Genomic DNA, 19387 nt, shown 5'->3' on the forward strand with positions numbered 1-19387 from the left:
AAATAAATAAATAAATAAAATTGGACCAGTCAGCATTCCTACCAATAATGGAGAGTCCTTTTCTTTCCACCTCTGCACCAACACTGGCTGCTCTTGTTTTGTTTTTGGTTTTGCTGTTTTTCAATGTCTGCTAGATCCTGTGATGTGAAATGATATCCAAAAGACACATCATAAAATCCTCTACATAACTAAACATCAGAGAGATGCAAATCAAAACAACAGTGAGCCATTATCTTGCTTCCCTATACTTCTCATATTCCTGGTTTGGGGAATCATCTAAGTCTTTTTGTTTGTTTTTGTTTGGGGTCACATTCAGCAATATTAGGGGTTACTCCTTGCTCTGAACTCATAAAATCCTACTGGTGGTGCTTGGGAAGCCATATGGGTTGCTGGAAACCAAACCATGGTCATCTTTGTGCAGGCAAGTACCTTACCTGCTGTACTTTATCTTCAGGTCCAACTCACCTACATTGTTAATCTTTTGTATGCAGCCATTCCATGCTGGTTTTAGGATCCTCACAACATCTGAATACTGCCTTCTTCAACTTTGCATTACAACACAAAGCCCTACTGCCAAGGAGTAGATACTAAGCACATGCTTCATAATTAAGTGAATTTTGATTTTAAAATGAAGCTTATGTGTTATGAAAACATATGTCAAAACTTAATAATTTTTGGTGCTTAATATAAAATTTTTAACTTTATAATTGAATTACTATGAGATAGACCCTTACAAAGATCTTCAGTATTAGATTTCAGTCCTATATTATTCCAACACCCACCCCTTCACCAGTGAATATTTCCCAGCACCAGTATCCCTAGATCCCCAGGTTTGCTTCCACAACCCCCGAACTCCCACCTCCTACCTGACTCTATAGGAGGCACTTTTCTCTCTCACTCTCTGTCTCTCTGTCTCTGTCTCTGTCTCTGTCTCTGTCTCTGTCTCTCTCTCTCTCTCTCTCTCTCTCTCTGGGCATTTTGGTTTGTTATTACTGAAAAGTTATCACAGATATTCTTTTCCCTACATTTAACCCTCAAATCTTGTCCAGCATGAACATTCCCAGCTATTATTGTCATACTGGTATCTTCTCTATCTTACCTACTCTCTGCTTCACACATACTTGAGATTAATTCCAACTATTGACCACTCCACTGTCCCCTGCTTTCCCTGGCCATGGATATTAGTCTTCTACTATTTAACATGATGTGATTTAGATACCAGAAAGCATCTAGTGTGGTAAGTACTAAACTATATCCTCTTCGGGCACAAAGATATGAAGAAAATCTCTTCTATTCTCTACTTTTTTTATCCAATAGGAAAACAGACACGATCCACAGCCACTCTCCAGACATTACCTAGTGTATGGGTGAATTGCTATCCTAACCCTTGTGTGCCTTCTTTCTGTCCTCCTTCTTTCCATTTCTTTCTTTTAGAGAGAAAAACAACAGTAGGAGAAAGATTTGAAGAAAGGAAAGATTACCACTCATTTCATGGAATTGAAAAATGTCACTAAAACAAAGGGTTGCTAGAGCCTGGTCCAGAGACACAGCAACAAGTCCTGGAAGATAACACAGAGCCGGAGATCACCTTGCACTGCATAACCCACCTATTTCACACGGGCACCCCAAATGGATCAGGTACAGTTTCCCGCCTACTCCAGATGGAATCCCAGCAACCAAGAGTTTTCACAAGAAAGGCCTAGGTATGCAGGTTTCAGGACTTAATCTCTAAGCTGCATGGCAGCAGAGGCACCAGGTTGGCCCTCCCCGGCTCCCCGTCTGCTCATTGGCCTGTCAGTAACCCCCACAATGTACCTCCAATCGCTGTCTTAGCACACCAACAGCCCTGGTTCAGAGATGCCCAATTTAATCGCAAAATTGAGTAGCACCTTACAGAAAAGTCTCTGGAACCCAACCATTTACAATCTAGGAATCTAGAAGCATGCTGCTGCAGCAACCAAGATATTCAAAATGAGCAATGGACAATAAATGACCTAGCATCTGCCCCTGGCAGGCAGGCTTGAATTGTGGTGGGAAAATTCGAGCAAAACATGATGCCCAAAGATAGAGAGAGAGTATTGGAGAAATTGCCTGCCATGGAGGCAGGGTGAGGACTGGAATGGGGGAGACGGGGATATACTGTGGACACTGGTGGTGGAAAGTGTGCACTGGTCGAGGGATGAGTGTTTGATCATTGCACAAATCTTGAACAACAAAAGCTTTGTAACTGTACCTCACGATAATTCAATATTAAAAAAAATGTAATGTGGCATTCATACCCAATTCAATCAGCTTAATCAATGGCTAAATAAAAAGCTGTATCCCATGGGGCTGGAGCAATAGCACAGTAGGTAGGGTGTTTTCCTTGCACATGGCTGACCCGGGTTCGATTCCCAGCAACCCATATAGTCCCCAAAGCACCGCCAGGAGTAGTTCCTGAGTTCCAGGAGTAACCCCTGTGCTGGCTGTGACCCCTACCCCCCAAAAAGTAGTACTCCTATATTAAAAAATGGGGGTAGAACTGCTAGAGGCAAGAGTTGTGAAAGAGGTGCAAAGATATGAAAAGAACAAAGGTTTCAGACAGAATAGAGAACACATCTCTGGTACAGCCAACAACACAGTCTGATAATTTGGAGGAGATAACTGAGCAAGATCATTGCTGTTAGGGAAATGGAGAAAATAATAGTTACCTAGCAGGCAATCTTGATATCAAAGATAAATTATCCCACCCAGATACTTTCCTGATTCATCCAAGTAAATTCTGAAAGCCTTAATTTTACTTTAAATTCATTGTATTCCATATTCTTAAAGACAAAGGGGAGCTGATGAAAGTTTTAAAGGAAGGCATTACCTGGTTCTGAATTCACTATGAGGAAAATGAGGATGTGCTATCTTGTTTTTTTTGTTGTTTGTTTTTTGCAAAAACATAAAAATTAATTAATTGGGAAGTCTCTTTTCTCCTTTTTAACGTAAAAACTTTAAATCTGCATAATGAAGGAAGTTAAAGGTTAGCATCTTTGTAAAAGAATCTTAGGAGTAATGCGTGAAGGATGAGCTCATAAAAGCTTGAGAAAAAATCGACTAAAGGCAGTAAGTATGAGTGGTTTGTGGTCAAGAGATGCAACTGGGTAACAGGCATCCCTATTGTGGAAGGAAAATAGGAAGGATGGGATGATGTAATAAGAGTGTGGGGGCAAGAAAATGAATGACAAGCTGACACATACGAGGGTCAATTTCAAGCATCCAATTTCACTGAAACACAAGTTTTACTAGTTTCCTTACTGTATTATTTTGATTAGAAGAATACTGTATCAGATTAATGATTCATGACAGTAAAAAAAAGTACACGTATTAAGTTGTGTCATTTCAAATATATTTGTGACCCCCAAAAGCAAAAATAAAATGTATTTTTAAATACAAAATGTTGTTTGTAAATATTTATTTTAAAAACTTATGTTTGGAAAATCTACTTATCAATAAAGGAAAGGATAGCAGATAAACTTTCAATTTATTACTTCTAGTTATTGTAGTTTAAGTTTGACATTTTTTTAACAATGATGGAGATCATAGATTTTATTTAATTTTCTTCAAAATCAGAATATATTTGTAAAATAACTACATTGGGTCCATAAAGATATGGCAGTTAACTAACCTGAGTTGAATTGCAGACACCCTATTTGGTCACCCATGCCCACTAGGATTGATTCCTCAGCACAGGAGTAAGTCTTGGCACCACTGGGTATGGCCAAATAAGTACATAAATATATAAATTATAAGGACTGCATTCCCCAAATGATGTATATCACAATTTTATAGAAACACTTTACATACTATAGTGAGATAATTGCATGTACTAATAATCTCATATGTAAATAATACATTTAATTATCAAATATAAGTAAAAGGCTAATAGCACTGTAACACTATAGCACTGTCCTCCCATTGTTCAGTGATTTTCTCAAGCAGACACTAGTAACATCCCCATTGTGAGATTTGTTGCTACTCTTTCTGGCATTGAATACGCCACAGGGAGCTTGCCAGGCTCTGCCGTGTGGGAGGGATACTCTCAGTAGCTTGCTGGGGAATTGAACCCAGGTCGGCCTTGTGGACAGCAAATGCCCTTACCTGCTGTGCTATTGCTCCAACCCAAAAGGCTAATAATGTAAATAATTTAACACAAACCAATTTTCACAGATTTATATAAATTTTATTTGTTAATTTTCTATAGTCTATTTTGTAATGTGAAAATTCTGTTTCCCTTCCAAATAAAAAGTAAAAAATATTTCCAACAGTTGGAATACCCCTTTGGTATGGCACAACTTTAAGAATTAGCTGAATATATAATCAATAGAGAGAGTATCATGATCTACTTGGATTATTGTGCTCCCAGAAAAAATTCTATATTCATCTCACATTACTTAATATCTTATAATAATCTGTATGGATTAATTTCTTATGAACCCACTCCTGTGTTCTTTGTTGGAAATAATTTTAGGTACATTTAAAAATACTATCTATCATTACTACCATCACAAATATTTCCTTGTGCTGTGTCTCATAACCTCGGCTACTCTTTTGTTTTGCACAGCATCGATTTATATGGTATTCTTTCATATGTTCCATAAACAATTTTGTTTCTACTGCCTTTCTATTTTTCTCTTTCTCAAAATATCCATTGAATATTGTTATTTGTACAATCATCTTTGTTTAATTTTTTTCTCATCTAATATTTTATTATTTGAGCATTTTATTTTCATATTTCCAGCCCTACCTTCATTTCTGTGGCCCTCAACTCAGTAGATAGCTACAGCTCTTCTAAGCTCCAAAACTATCATGGACTACCCATAAGTCATGTTCCTCAGGGATCCATCTAGACTTCTAATAATTCAACATAGCCAATAATTGAACCAAGTGATTCATTGACAAATCTTTCTCTTTTATCTCTTTTACAGGTCATTTTTCTCTTTTCCTCTCCATTTACATTCAGAGGTATTAAATGCCAGGTGATATGATTGTGAATAAATTAAATATTGGTGCCTCACAATACTAAATGTCATACAGAATGAATTGGAAAATTCCAACACATCAAATTGATGATCAGATGATTATGATGAACAAAACATGATATAAATAGAGAAACTGTAATAAAAAATGGTGGTGGTATCCTCTATTAATTTTGTTGTAGGCTGTGTTGAATGCTAAAGTGCTTTCATTGTCAAATTTACTTCCTAGCAGAACTCTGGTAATGTCTCTCTTTTATCACTGTTATGTCCTTAACTTCAGTACTTTGACACAGATGTCAAGTCAAAGTTTTATTACATATCTCCTTCCAGTCTCTACCAACTTATGAAGACCTGTTTAAGACATCCTCTTAGTTCAAAATACACTCACGTGCGTGTGTGCACACACACACATACACAAACAAACACACATACACACACAAAAGCACAGAAATTAGAGCAGGACTATGGTATTAGTGAAAATTTTAAACTAAAGTGTTGCATTTAGGTTGTTATGTGCTTGTTTGAGACACTTGTTGAAACATTTGCAGAGCAAAGAGAAGCAGCAATATAGATAACATCACTTTTGTTTGTTTTTAGATATTAGGACTATTTTTGAAACACCAAGTTTTGAAAGCATTCCATCAACTGTGCTAAACCATTAGGTCCCATGCTTTGCCAAAAGATGAGTTGGACACAGCTTCATACCTACTAGGACAGTTTAGGTCAAAGTTTCTATTTGGGAATCAAGGGATTCTCACTTTGTTTATAATCTCTGAACTGTGTTGAATTAAGAACCTTTTAGTAGCAAAAACTGGGAGAATAACCTGGTTGTTTAAGAACTCGATGTAAAATACTTCTTCATTTAATATTTTTTTTTCTCATTCTTGTCCAGGCTGCTGAAGTCAAACTCTAAATGAAAACACATTTGCCATCCCTTAAATGTGTTTTAAATTACTATTTTAGACTAGGTTTGCAATCAATTCACTTCTAAGGATTTCAGTGTTAATGTCCTTTCAAAGCAGTGGTTTTGTCCTTGATAAAATAAATTTGCTATCAATATGATACCCCAAGAAAGTTTATGTAATCATGTGGTTCCTAAGGCATTTCATGAACTACTGCTCGTGTCTTCATTACATATGTTTTTGCAATTATTCTTAGGAAAGTCAGAGTAATGACATACAGTTTAGTTTTAGCTTTAGTTCACTGAAAAAGATATTGTGAGCATGAAACCCCAAAAGACAGATGTTATCTATCCAAGTATGAGTTCTAATGGATTCAGCAAGAATTGGTAGCTTATTTCCATTATAGTTGACTCTCTAGAAGCTCTCATAACTACCTTCCCCTTCTCATGTATTCATGTTCATGCACCAATGGACAATGAACAAAATGTTATATGTCTAAATTTGTTGAGATAAAATTTGGAATAATGATTTTCGTCAGCATTATATTTAAGCTTTACTCATGTAGATACAAATATTTGGTGTCTATTTTTTTTCAGAAAGTTAGTTCTAAAATATACGATTAATATTCCATTTCTTTTTTGTCAACAATTACACTGTTTACACTTCTATGCAATCATGAACCACCTGGTACATGTTTTCTGGCATAGCCATGGAGTGTGTTCTGAGTAGCATATACTAAGCGATGAAATGGGATTTACCTTTTCAAGGACTAACATTTAGAAGTAATGTGTGGGAGGGAGATTAAAATTATGACTATTATCCTAGTTGAGAATATCATGGAAAGTGAGAGAAGTATAATCAAAGCTAAAATAATTAAGATTCAAAAGTTCTTCATGGAATATAAATGTCATAAACATTTAATATATTTCAATTACGTAGGTTACAAAACTAAACATAGTGTAAATAGAAATAAATTAATAGCACCCTAATTTTGTAGGAAATAAAATAGGACTGTCGCACTGTACTGTAGCACTGTCCTCCCGTTGTTCAGAGATTTGCTCGAGCAGGCACCAGTAATGTCTCCATTGTTGTTACTGTTTTTGGCTTATTGAATATGCCACGGGTAGCTTGCCAGGCTCTGCCATGAGAGTGAGATACTCTCAGTAGCTTGCTGGTCTCTCTGAGAGGGACAGGATGGAGGAATCAAACCCAGGTCGGCCACAAAGGCAAAAGCCCTATGGGGGCTGGAGCGATAGCACAGTGGGTAGGGCATTTACCTTGAATCTGCTTCCGTATTCAATCATTATATTTGTGATTGCCTCACCTTTGCATCTGTGTAAGTTTTTCATTCTGGGCTCAATCTCCTCTTTGCAAAAATATGTTTAGCATTTATGTGAGACGTAAACAAGTAGGCTTTTTCATTTTGTACACTTTCTCCTCAATTTTTATGATTATTTAAAGTATTTAAGATTCTACGAGAGCTTAAACATATTGAAGATAGTTCATTGTTCTTTTTTGTTGATTTTGAGAAGATTATCCTCAGGGCAAGTACTTATTTGGAAGTGATCTATGGTTTTGTTGGTGCTCTTTAGATTTTCTTCTTTCCGGTATTATTTTGTAGTTTCAATACAACCTACTTTAGTATCCATTTATACTGTTGAAATTCATAGTGTTCCAGTAGTTAGTACTTTTAACATTTCCCCAAATTGTCAGCTAAATTCTTATTAAATAATTCTGCCTACAGCCAGAGAGAGTACAGAAGGTAAATCACTTGTCTTGACTAAGAAAGACTCTAGTTTGATCCCTCACAGCACATATGGTGTCCTGAGTTTCACTATGACTAAACAATGAGTACAGAGTTAGGAAGAAACTCTGAGCACAATCACCTATGGCACTAACTCCTTTCTCCACATTATTATTAATAACAATTTCATTACTACTTTTTCCTTCTCCGTAGTTTATCTATTTTACTTACATAGTAATTTCTCATTTTCATTCACATTTTTCATTGATATTCATGTATTTCATCTTTGCTTCTTCATAATTTTCGTGAATGATTTTCTTAACTTTTTCTTTTACCCTTGAAGGGTGCAATTCAGTTTTTCCTTACAAGTTCACTTTGGTTCCTTTATAAACTTGCTTATTTATCCTTTAAAAATGCCTTTATGGGGGCTGTAGCAATAGCACAGTGGGTAGGACATTTGCCTTGCATGCAGTCGATCTGGGTTCGATTTCCATCATCCCATATGGTCCTCTGAGCACTACCAGGAGTAATTCCTGGGTGCATGAGCATTAATCAGATATTTTCCTTGATAAATATTCACCTCACCTGTGAGAGGTGACGTTAAGCCAGCAGTGCTCAAGGGTTACACTTGACTCTGTGCTCAGGGATCAAATCTGTGGATCAGCTGAGGGGATCATATGTAGTTTTGATGTCGGTGACTTATGAGAAGCGGGGAGGAGAAAGACAGTCACTTTCTCACAATCTGCCTCTGCCAACAGGGAACCAGTGTTACAAGGTTCTTGTCTCGCCTCACAGAAAGGAATTTCAGGAGTAGACAAGCAGTGAAGTAAAATAGATTTTATTTGGAAGGTTTTTTGAAGGTGCTGTGTGGGGAAGAGAGAGAGAGAGAGAGAGAGAGAGAGAGAGAGAGAGAGAGAGAGAGAGAGAGAGAGAGAGAGAGAACTCGGGCTTCTCTGAGGGTAGAGAGAGCCTACACACACCCCAGCATTGGACATGAAAGTACACATTTCAAGAGGGGAGATGCAGATGACACATGTGCTCAGGCACCGCATGTGCTCAGCCATGTGGGCACAAGCAGCACATGGGCTCAGGCAGCATATGCTCGCCCTTCCTTTGTTCAAGGTGGCTTTTATCGAGTTTCTCCAACCTGCCCCCATATGGGGCTTCTTCCTAGGTAAAAGTCCATTGCTAAGGAGAGTTACCAGGGAGGTTGGGAGTGGTGATGGTCTTTTTTGGGCTGAATCACTACAGTTAATCAGATTAAGGGAGAGGTCTGAGGATATTCAAGGAATTTCCTTCCTGGGGAGGGGTCCAATCTCCTCTGGGTCCACTGCTTAAGGTCTTATCCACATCCACTAAGTGAATCAGCCTTGTAATTTTCCTCCCAGAAGTTTTGCTGACCTGTTTCTTCCTCTGGGGCCTTTCCCTATCTACCTGCCTATATCTGTGTTAGAGACTGAACTTCAGTAGTCCCTATCCAAGGCAAGTGCCCTACCTGCTTTTCCATCTCTCTGTTATCATTACTGAGTATTTTTCTTACATGAAATTAGGATTTTTTTTCCTTTAAAATTATTTAAAATTTTTTTTTCTTAATAAAATGAACTTATTTTGTGCAAACGTTTGGGTTTGCACTGACTTGGGACCAATTTTAAAAAACAAGTTAACATTTTAGTATTTTAGTTTCATAATCAAATAATTAAGACCATTAGAAATTTTACACTCCCCTCCTCCACACTCCATCCCCACCCCCCAACCCTTGCTGCCAACAACCCTAGAAGGATTGTCAAGGGTCAAAAAAGCTAAAAAAAAAAAAATAACTGGCTTGAGGTCAGTAATCTCCATCGGATCAGCCATGGTTTTACATGATTTGGATTCTATAGGGTCAGTACAAGCAAAGAAAGCCTGAAGTAACAGGCCCTTGGCAATAGGTAGAAGGTCCGAGATTATGCTTTGCAATCATGAGGCCTGGGTTTAATCTTAGACACTACATGGTTCCCAGAGCACTACCACAAATGGTACTCCAAGCAAGGAGCCGGGATTAACTAATAAGCAGAGCCAGGTATAACCCAACTCCTCACCAACCTCCTCACCAAAAGGAGGTTGTACTGATAAGAACTCCAAGCCCTTGAAAGTCCAATACTCATTGATGAGCAGTACTTTTTGGATTTCACCTTAATTTGGAGTTACTTTCTTTTCATTTGTATTTTGAAAAACAAATTTATGACAATGCTACAATTCTATTCTGTCATTTTCTGTATATGCCAGGTATGCTTGTTGTACATTTCTCAACTATGAATCCCACTGTTGTCCCTCATAAGTACGCTTGCATTTTCTGAAAAACTGCTGAGTATATTGGATGTTATGTCGTCCCAAATCTACTGGGCATAAAATCAGACCCTCGTATCCTTCCTTTGAAGCTTGTGCTACAGACTGTGCTGGTTAGATTTGCTTTCCAACTCTTTCTTTGCCAACAAAACCCCTTTTTTCTTTCTATTTTGTTGTTTCTGCATATTTTTGGAAGATAATTTCTAAACTCTTAGGTGAATTTATAAACTACTCTTGTGTCTTACTTTTAGTACATTTTTCTCCACATGGAGACAGTTCCAAGATAGAGTGAAAGAATTATTTTTCTGTTGTTATTTTAGGGATGATTTTTATCCCACCCCCTGCCCACAACTTTTAAATTTTCTGCCATGAACTGATTAACTGAAAACTACAGATCCTTTTTTAATCAAATTTATTTAGCATTTTATCTTTAAATTTTTATTAGTGAAACACCATGAAGTATAGTTGTAGACTTACAAATTTTTGTGCTTGGGTTATCAGTTATACATTGATCAAGTACCCATCCCTCCACCAGTGCCTATCCTCCACCACACTGATCCCAGTATCCCTCCTACCCCTCCATTCCTCCCACCTCACCCTGCCTCTGTGTCAGGGCATTCCCTTTTGTTCTCTTTTTCCTTTTGTGTGCTGTGCTTTGCAAAAGAGGCATCGAGTGGCAGTCATGTTCGGTCTATAGTCTACTTTCAGCATGTCATCAGGGAGATGCAGATCGAAACAACAATGAGATATCATTTCACACCACAGGGACTGTCCCACATCGGAAAGAACAAAAGCAACCGGCGCTGGTGCGGATGTGGCAAGAAAGGGACCTTCCTTCATTTCTAGCATTTGTTTTTAATACTAGCACATCATAATACCTTTCAAATATCTATATGTTTATAAGACTTAGGGCAACCTTCACATAATAAGCTACATGCATGGCTATCACACTATCAAAATAATTGCTCTATCCATTCCTCCTAATCACTTTTTCTATAGTAACTACCATATTATTTCACATATCTCAACTATTGTTTTTATTGTGTTTTGCAGTTACTTTAATTTTATTGTTATTATTTTACATATAAGTAAAATAATCCAACAGTTGTTTTTTTGATTTGCTTTATTTTCTATACGAGATTAAGTTTCAACTACATTATTGCCCCCAAAGCACAATTTCATATTTTTAAGAGATGGCACTAAAAGCATAACTTCATTCTTTTAAATTTAGTTGAATATTCTTTTAAATTCAATTAAATTCCATTGAACATATGTATCACAGCTTCTTCTTTTTTTTTTGTGAAGTAAAGCCATATTTTATTTGGGAGTTTATAAAGGGAGGGGGGAAAAAAGTGGGAGAGAGTGGAAAGTAGAAGCCCCTACATACCCCACATTAGAAAAGTACACATCTCAGAAGTGAAGATGTGGGAACATGTTCTCGGCCACGTGGGCACAAGCAGCACATGCGTTCGAGCAGTGTACTTGCACCCTTTCTTCTTAATCTAGTCTTTAGTTATGGGCATTTAAGTTGATTCCAGAATTTGTCTAATGTAAATTATGGTACTATAAACAGTTTGTCATAGCTGTCCTCTCAAATTAATAGTTTCCAATATTATTCAGATAAATACCAACAAATGATGTTGTGGAATCATGAAACATATATGTTCATTTTTTATTTTTAAAAACTTCATATCTTTTTCCATAGAGACCACACCAATTGATGAAAGGACCTCAGACAAAAGTATCATAAACCTATATTCAGGTCTAAATAATATCCTAAAACACGCTGATCCTTCATCACACAAATTTAACCTTGATTTAAACAGACAAAAAAACTGTAACAAGCTTTCTGTTACTCTTAGTTTTTAAAACTTAAACATTTTCATTTTGTTGACGATTTCCTTCCAGTCTTCACTAGTACATTTCCTTTCTTTATGGTGATCTTTCTTAATTTTGACTTTAAGCATCATACAATATTTCAGCTATGCTTGCCTTCCTGAAGTTGTGCACATCTCTTGCTTATGAACATTTAAGCAGCTGTCTCAACTTCATATCATTCCTTTTAATTCAACTTTTTAGGATAAATCGTAGCTCATCAATTTCTGGCACTCTTCTTTTTGCTTGCTTTATTAGATCTTTCCTTATTATTCTCATTCCAACATGACATTTTTATTATGTAAGTGCTTCTTTGTTTTGATTTGTTTGTCTTGTTCTTTGGGCCAGACCCAACTTGGCTCTGTGCTCAGGTGTCACTACCAGCAGTGCTCAGAAGACCAAATAAGGTGCCAGGGACCAGGGATTAAACCAGGATCAACTGCATGCAAGGCAAGTGTTTTACCCCCTGCACTATCTCACTAGCCTTCAGTTTCCTCTTTGCATTAAAATTTACCATATATTATTATAATATTATAATCAAATAATTGTCTTTGGGTTAAAGTATAAATTCTATGAGTTCATAAAGAATATCATATTCACAATCATTTATCCAATGCCTAATCAAAACTATTCCATCTCTCTCTGTATATATTTATGATATTATTTCCTTTAATAATCTAAGTAAAATGAATTGTGTGAGTAACTACAATTTAGTGTCATAGATTCTCAATCATACTTGTACCATAAAATCCAAAGTTATTTGAGGCAACTTTGAACAAAACCTATATCTGAATTATACCACTACATCTGATTTTAGATATAGTAACAGAGAAGATAAAACCATTCCATTGTATAAATCCTCGTCTTTAACAATAATCTATGCATATGGTCAAGAGTAGTGGGACCCCTTACTGAGAGAGTCAAGAATAAATTTTCACTGAAGAGGATTAGAGTCACTGTAGTTAGACACGAGGAGGCAGGCAATACATACTTGATCCCAGTTGGTGTGGGCATACTACATACTTGATCCCCAATTGCTGTAAGAAGAAATTCTGAAATTAAAAAAAAAAAAACAGGCAGAAGCATCCTCCATGCTTCCTTTCAGTTCAGATCTGTACATGAACTGTCAAGAACACTTGACCTGAACTTTTCAGAGGAAGAAAGTAAGTATTTTCAACGTTCACCTACCTAAAGGTATTCAAGTGTAAGTATTAAAAGGTCATAGAATAGTATTTTTTCACTCATTATATAATAGAAAAATGAGAATAAGTTAAGTATGTGTTTTAATATGTTTTCAATAATACAATGCTTCCATATGGAAAAGCAAAAACTATTAGTTTTGCCAAAGCACTGTTGCTTATGCTATTTTGAAAAAAGGTTTTTTTTTCCAGGAAAATTTGGATATTTAGATTTCATATTTTTTTGTAAGAAGAAACAAAACAACCAACCAAAAATTATGACATAGGACTGAATCTTGTGCTAAAAGAACTGGAATCTGCAACAGCAGTCACTTGTAAATTTTCTATTCCTCCAACCTATTTTTAATATCTGTCTTTGTGCTAATAGTTTAAATTCCACTTAGCTATAACCTTTTATTCTAAATGAGATATATAACAATTTTAATGCAAGTTAGTTCTTTTGTCTTCTGATGTAACAGTGAGTTAATTTTAAACCTTTTTGGGGAGATGGTAATGAATCAGCTTGTAATGTTTCTCTTTTTGTCTCTTTTTTAAAATTTGTTTGGGGAGTGTAGAAGCAGTGTCCCCAACTATCCTCAGGGGAATATTAGGTATTTTGAATCAGTGCATGTGGAGAATGTGCTCCAGTTATGTGAACCATCTCCCCTACTATAGTTGTATTTTTACAATATTTCTAGTAAAGTTGAAGCCTGCTCGAGCAAATCGATGATCAACGGGAGGGCCTTTACTTACTTTACTTCTAGTAAAGTTGAAAGCTACATCTTTGTATAAAATCTTATATCAAGTTTGAAAACTGATACACTATTCTTCTAATGTCTCCCAATACTTTTCAGGATGGCAAAGGTGATTTGTTCTGTGAAAATTCTTTGATTACAAATTCCTGACTGATGTCTCTGGGAAAAAAATTTCACTTCAACATAGATTAGTGCACTATTTATGAAATGTCATAGTCATTCATTCTACAGTCTCAATAAATTTTACATGCTATTCATATGTGGCGAATTTGACTATTTTACAATCATTATCTCATGAAAAGAAATTTTAATTTAGTAAACATGGATAAAAATATTGTAAACTTATAATTTAGGGGCACTAACATAATGTAAATCATATTAGATTAATTTGAAGAATGAACTTGTGTTGCATTGCCAGATTAATCCTAACATTTAAATATGATTTAATTTCTAAGTGTGTATACATGTGATTTCCAAATGTTAAAATTGAAGGCAAATTAGTATCTCTTTTTAAGGTTAATTTCTATTGAAATTAATTTGGGAAATATGATGAAAAGTGTTTAGCATACTTTTGTGATTTATTTGGTTGACAATAATGGATACTAATAGACGTTTTGTGTTAGAGACACACCTAAATAGTATTATTACCATATAGCAATTTGAAGAAACTCACAATTCTGATGTAATTCTGGCTATGGCATATTTGTTGTGTTGATATCAAGTATCATTTGAATATCAGGTGAATTTACAGGTAGTTTTCCCTAACATCCTTGACTCAGGCATAAAATTCTTAACCCTGAAGAATAATATGGATTCCTCATATTTCCCAAGTATTCTGGGAAGTTTTAAACATGTATTCTGGAGTTAGAGTTCCTGTGTTTGCACTGTAGCTCAGTTAACTACTAGTTTTGCAACTTTCTAGCATTAATTAAATTTGCTATATTTTTACTTCATGTGTCAGAGGAGAATATTGAGTGTTCATTTCATTGGTTCATAATAAAAATAATTTATAAATATATCACCCGGAGCGTATTCAAACAAAATAAATCTTGCCTGTTGAATCAAAATCATTAGTTTTGTTCTTATTTAACAAAATTATGACAATGATAACCATCCTCAAAAATTAGAATTGGGGTCAGGGATACGGTTCAAAATGCTGGAGCACATGGTTTGCTAGTAGAAGCTGAGTCCCTCGAAGTCCATGAAGTCCTTCGAGGATAATCACAAAGAGTTACACTTGAACTGCATTTGGGAGCACCCACCAAGCATATTGAATGTGATCCTAAAGAAACAAAAATATAATTTGCTATGCTTTTTCTTTACTGTTTTTTATTGGTTAAATTACTTGAAATTTCTAGGTAATACATGACAATATTTTTTTATTTATATATAAATACTATATTTTAGATTTTTATTTTGAAATGATGCATAATAATTCACTATCAGTATTCTTTTTTAATTACTATAAATCTATTTTTCCTCTATCAAAATTTGAGAGCAACGTGATGGTTTTCTAAGCAATTTAAAATATATCTCTTAATTAAATTTAAGCACTATATATGTATATACATATATTATATATATAATATGAGTTCACTTACAGAAAAATCTAAAATGTAGTTTCCTTTGTTAAGGAGAATGTATGCAAATTGAAAACATACTTGCTAATTTTTTTATTAGGGACCCTGAAATTTCGTATTTGATGTAGGCAGGTAGACAGGGAAAGTCCCTCAGCAATGAAATTCAGAACTAAATTTTGGGAAGGAAAGGAAACCTGGTAAGACCTTTAGCACACCCTAAGGAATTTGACACCTCAGCAGGTGAGCCCTCAGACACATCTGCATCTTTTGATCTAATTAGCTTTAGTGATTCAGCCCAGCTAAGACTCAAAAGCAGTCCAGATCAAGACAACCCAACCTGAGAAGAACCTATAAAACCTAGCCCAAAAGTCCATTCAAGACTCTCTGCACCCTTGGAGAAGCCCACATTCTCTTTTGAACGCATTACTCTCTCTCTCTCTCTCTCTCTCTCTCTCTTTCTCTCTCTCTCCCCTCCCCCTCACTCTCTTCCCTTCTGCACCTTCAAAAAGCTCTCCAAATAAAATCCTTCTGCAAGGCAAGAGAAGAAACCCAAAAACCTTGGGTAAGGCCTGGGACTGATTTCTCCTTTCCTGCAAAGAGGAAGTCCTTGCTCCAGCCTGAGTTCGTGGGTTCCGGGGAAATTGGATAGCGAGAAATTGGGTGGCTGCGGGGATAGACTCCCGTGCCTTGCAGACCAAGCAGACTTCAGGTGTGGCTTGAAGGCCATCTGGTAGGGCTGGCCAGGCCCAGATCCATGCCGAGCAGTGGCTCATCACAGACTTTCCAGGTCCTAGTCTTCCCAGTGGACTCGGGTGGCAGAGACGGAGTGGGAGAAGGTGACCATCTTTCTCTCCTCACAACTCACGTGAGCCACCAGTGGAGTCCACCTACATCATATTGATTTTGTCACAAGTGAGTTTCATCAGTTTTGATGATAACTTGATTTGGATTCTGTTCATGTTATAAAATCTTTGCACAAACCAAGCTTTACTGATATCGCTACTGCTCTGGAGACCGGGAGTACTACATTCTCTGAAGTGGGAATTTTTATTTCTGATCGTCTCAAATGTCATTTCAGAAACATTCCTCATAAGTCTTTTGTAACTTAAAAAATAATAGGACACTTAAGATAGTCACACAAACACACAGTCTCCCTGCATGTGTGGCATGCCCTGCTGTTGGCTACTTGAGATTACAGAGAAGTTAAATATGTCAAATAGAGAATGAGAAAGACATGGGTTTGTAACTTAAATGGTACACTGCATGCCCATTGCATCTCTAGGTTAAGTGACGAGAAGAAATGTGATGTCCTAGAAATGTCCTAGAAATGCAAAAGAATTTTGAGGACATTTTGGGAAATAAAAAGCAAAGTATGTTTCTGGTTCTTCTAGAATACTGCAACTGTTAGAAAAAAAAAAGCTTTCATTGACTAGGCACAGATTTCATCCTCTTGTTCTTTAAAAGCAGATAGGAATCTCTTGACTGGGGACTGCAGCCAGCCTGATCTTTCAAAGAACCATTTTGAAGTCCATCAAGTATGTTATAATTATCACATACCTTGCCAAGTGTATATTATTTGGGATACAGTGGAGATTCCCATTAGAAGTTTTTCATTAGAAGTTGTTTGGGTCCAAATGTACCTGTTACTTCTCTTGTATGATGCAAAAGTTATTCTATTTCTATCACCATACTCTCAGTTTTATATTTCTGCCCTCATACTGGTGAAAAAATGTTGTCCAAGAATAAGGTTATCAGAATAGATATAAATAATTTTTATCATACTGTAACATTGCATATCATTCTTTTCCATTTGTGCTTTGTAGTTAATGACAAGGAGTTTTCAGTTGTTATCCCAGTGTCTGTCATCCCCTTTTCTCCAATCTCTTTTGAATTCAAATGACCTTACTTTGGAACAAGAACCTGTTCCCCCAACATGAACTGAAGGATAACATTAGTTTGTCCTTTCTGCCTTGCCACAGAGAGCTTAGGTTTATTGGGTTACTCCCTTCACAGTGCTCCTATGCCTCTGTGTTTATTTGTAACTTCTCTTTTTGTCCTCTGCTTCCCCAACTGGTCAATCACATTTATCTCCTAATCAGACTCTGTTAACTTGTAAACATTGCTTTTACTCTTCTCCTTTAGTCCTTTGTATAGTTAATTCAGAGCAATGTCCTTTTTGTATAGACACAGGAAGATAGTTAATGCTATGATTTTGGAACTTGGGAGTTTATTGACTCCAAATGATATTCACTCCTGGGCATCTGTTCTCTTGACTTAAGCCTCAGTTGCCCTTACTCCCTAGAGTAAAAAGCAGGGTCCCAACAAGGGACAGAATGGATCCAGGGCAAGCTATGAGCTACCCTGGCATCAAAATGGGCTAGGCTAAAGTTCCATAATACTTAACTATAAGTTACTAGATTAAGACCCTGCTAGTTTTAGGAAAGATTAATCTGGCCTGAGCACTGTAGTTCAGGAGAGCCACCCTACATGCTTAATGTATCTCTTACTGTGTCATACTAAATAACTAGTATTAAGAAGCAGAATTGGGCTGGAGTAATAGCACAGCAGATAGGGCATTTGCGTTGCATGCAGCTGACCAGGGTAAAATTCCTTTCTCCTTCTCAGAGAGCTTGGCAAGCTACGGAGAGTATCTCACCCACATGGCAAAGCCTGGCAAACTACCCGTGATATATATGCCAAACCCAGTAACAACAAGTCTCACAATGGAGGCATTACTGGGCCCAATGGAACAAGTTTATGAACAACGGGAGGACAGGGCCAGTGCCAAGAAGTAGAATTAAGATGGTAATTGCAATGTTAATTGTTATTGTTCTAAGGAGAGGAGAAAAAACACTTAAGTGATATTTTGCCTTAAAGCCTGATCTTGGAGCAGGAAGGGCTTTCATATGCTGATTGTGCTACCTGGCCTAGGTGTGGTTGCTACCCACAATACAGGGAGATGGAGAGAGACTAGAGAGAGACTAAGGCAATGAGTGGGAGTGTAGAAAGATAGATGAGTGGGAGAAACAGGAGGAGATAGGAATGAGGGGCAGTGTGAGACCAGAATGGGGAGTTTAGTGAGATTGGTTGGAATCAACAACAAGTATGTGTAAGGATGAGTGTAGGTAAGATAGAGAAGAAACCAGTATGGCAAAAATACCTAGTAGTGATCATGCTATTTATTTTTTACTAATAGATTTGTCTTCCTTTAACAAAATAGGTTTTCAAGTTAAATTTTGGTAACTCATGAGTTTATTCTAAACTCAGCTGTCAAAAACTATCAATAGCTACCTCCAAAATTTAATCAACTTTTGAATAGTTCTAGTGAGGGGTTGATAATTTTTTAACCTGAAAAGTTAATATTTTCTCTCAAATTTAATTGTTAAAGTACATTCTTTGTTCCGCAATCCCATCTCACACCAAATGACTATTGATTTGTTCATAAGCAGGGTAATATTTGGCCCTGGGTCATCATAGATAAGTAATAAAGACATTTTGGTAGGAAATTAATGAATCATGTGCTTATAGAAATAACCTAGGTCTCCTAGTCATGACATCTCGGTTAGCCACTTAACTTATAGAGCATATTAAACATTTATGGAGGAAGTGGCCTCCATTTAGTTTTGATCAAGACTAGGGTTTGAGAAAAATAGAGCCCACCTGGGTTTTACATCCTCAGCATTCCTTTGAGAATTCAGGAGGTTAGCCAAGACACTGTGTTTAAATCTACTCATCCTTGCAGATGGTACATTTAATTGGCCTTGTCTTTAAATTTTACTGCTTTAAAACTGTCTTCAATTTCACATTTCACCATGACATACAACTATTTGTGTATACTTAAACAAAAACTCCTGAAGGGCACATTTAAAAAAAAATGTTATTCATTCATATCTTCTCGGACACTTTTTTCAACTAACTTTTTTAAATTAAAATACATTAAAGCTAAAAACTGTTGAAGGAACAATACTTTATAACGAGTTGCTCAAACGGTAAAGATAAACCTGATTTTTATGAATATTGTTTTC

The sequence above is a fragment of the Sorex fumeus genome, unplaced genomic scaffold, assembly GCF_029834395.1.
Source record: "Sorex fumeus unplaced genomic scaffold, SorFum_2.1 ptg000128l, whole genome shotgun sequence".
NCBI classification, from domain to species: domain Eukaryota; kingdom Metazoa; phylum Chordata; class Mammalia; order Eulipotyphla; family Soricidae; genus Sorex; species Sorex fumeus.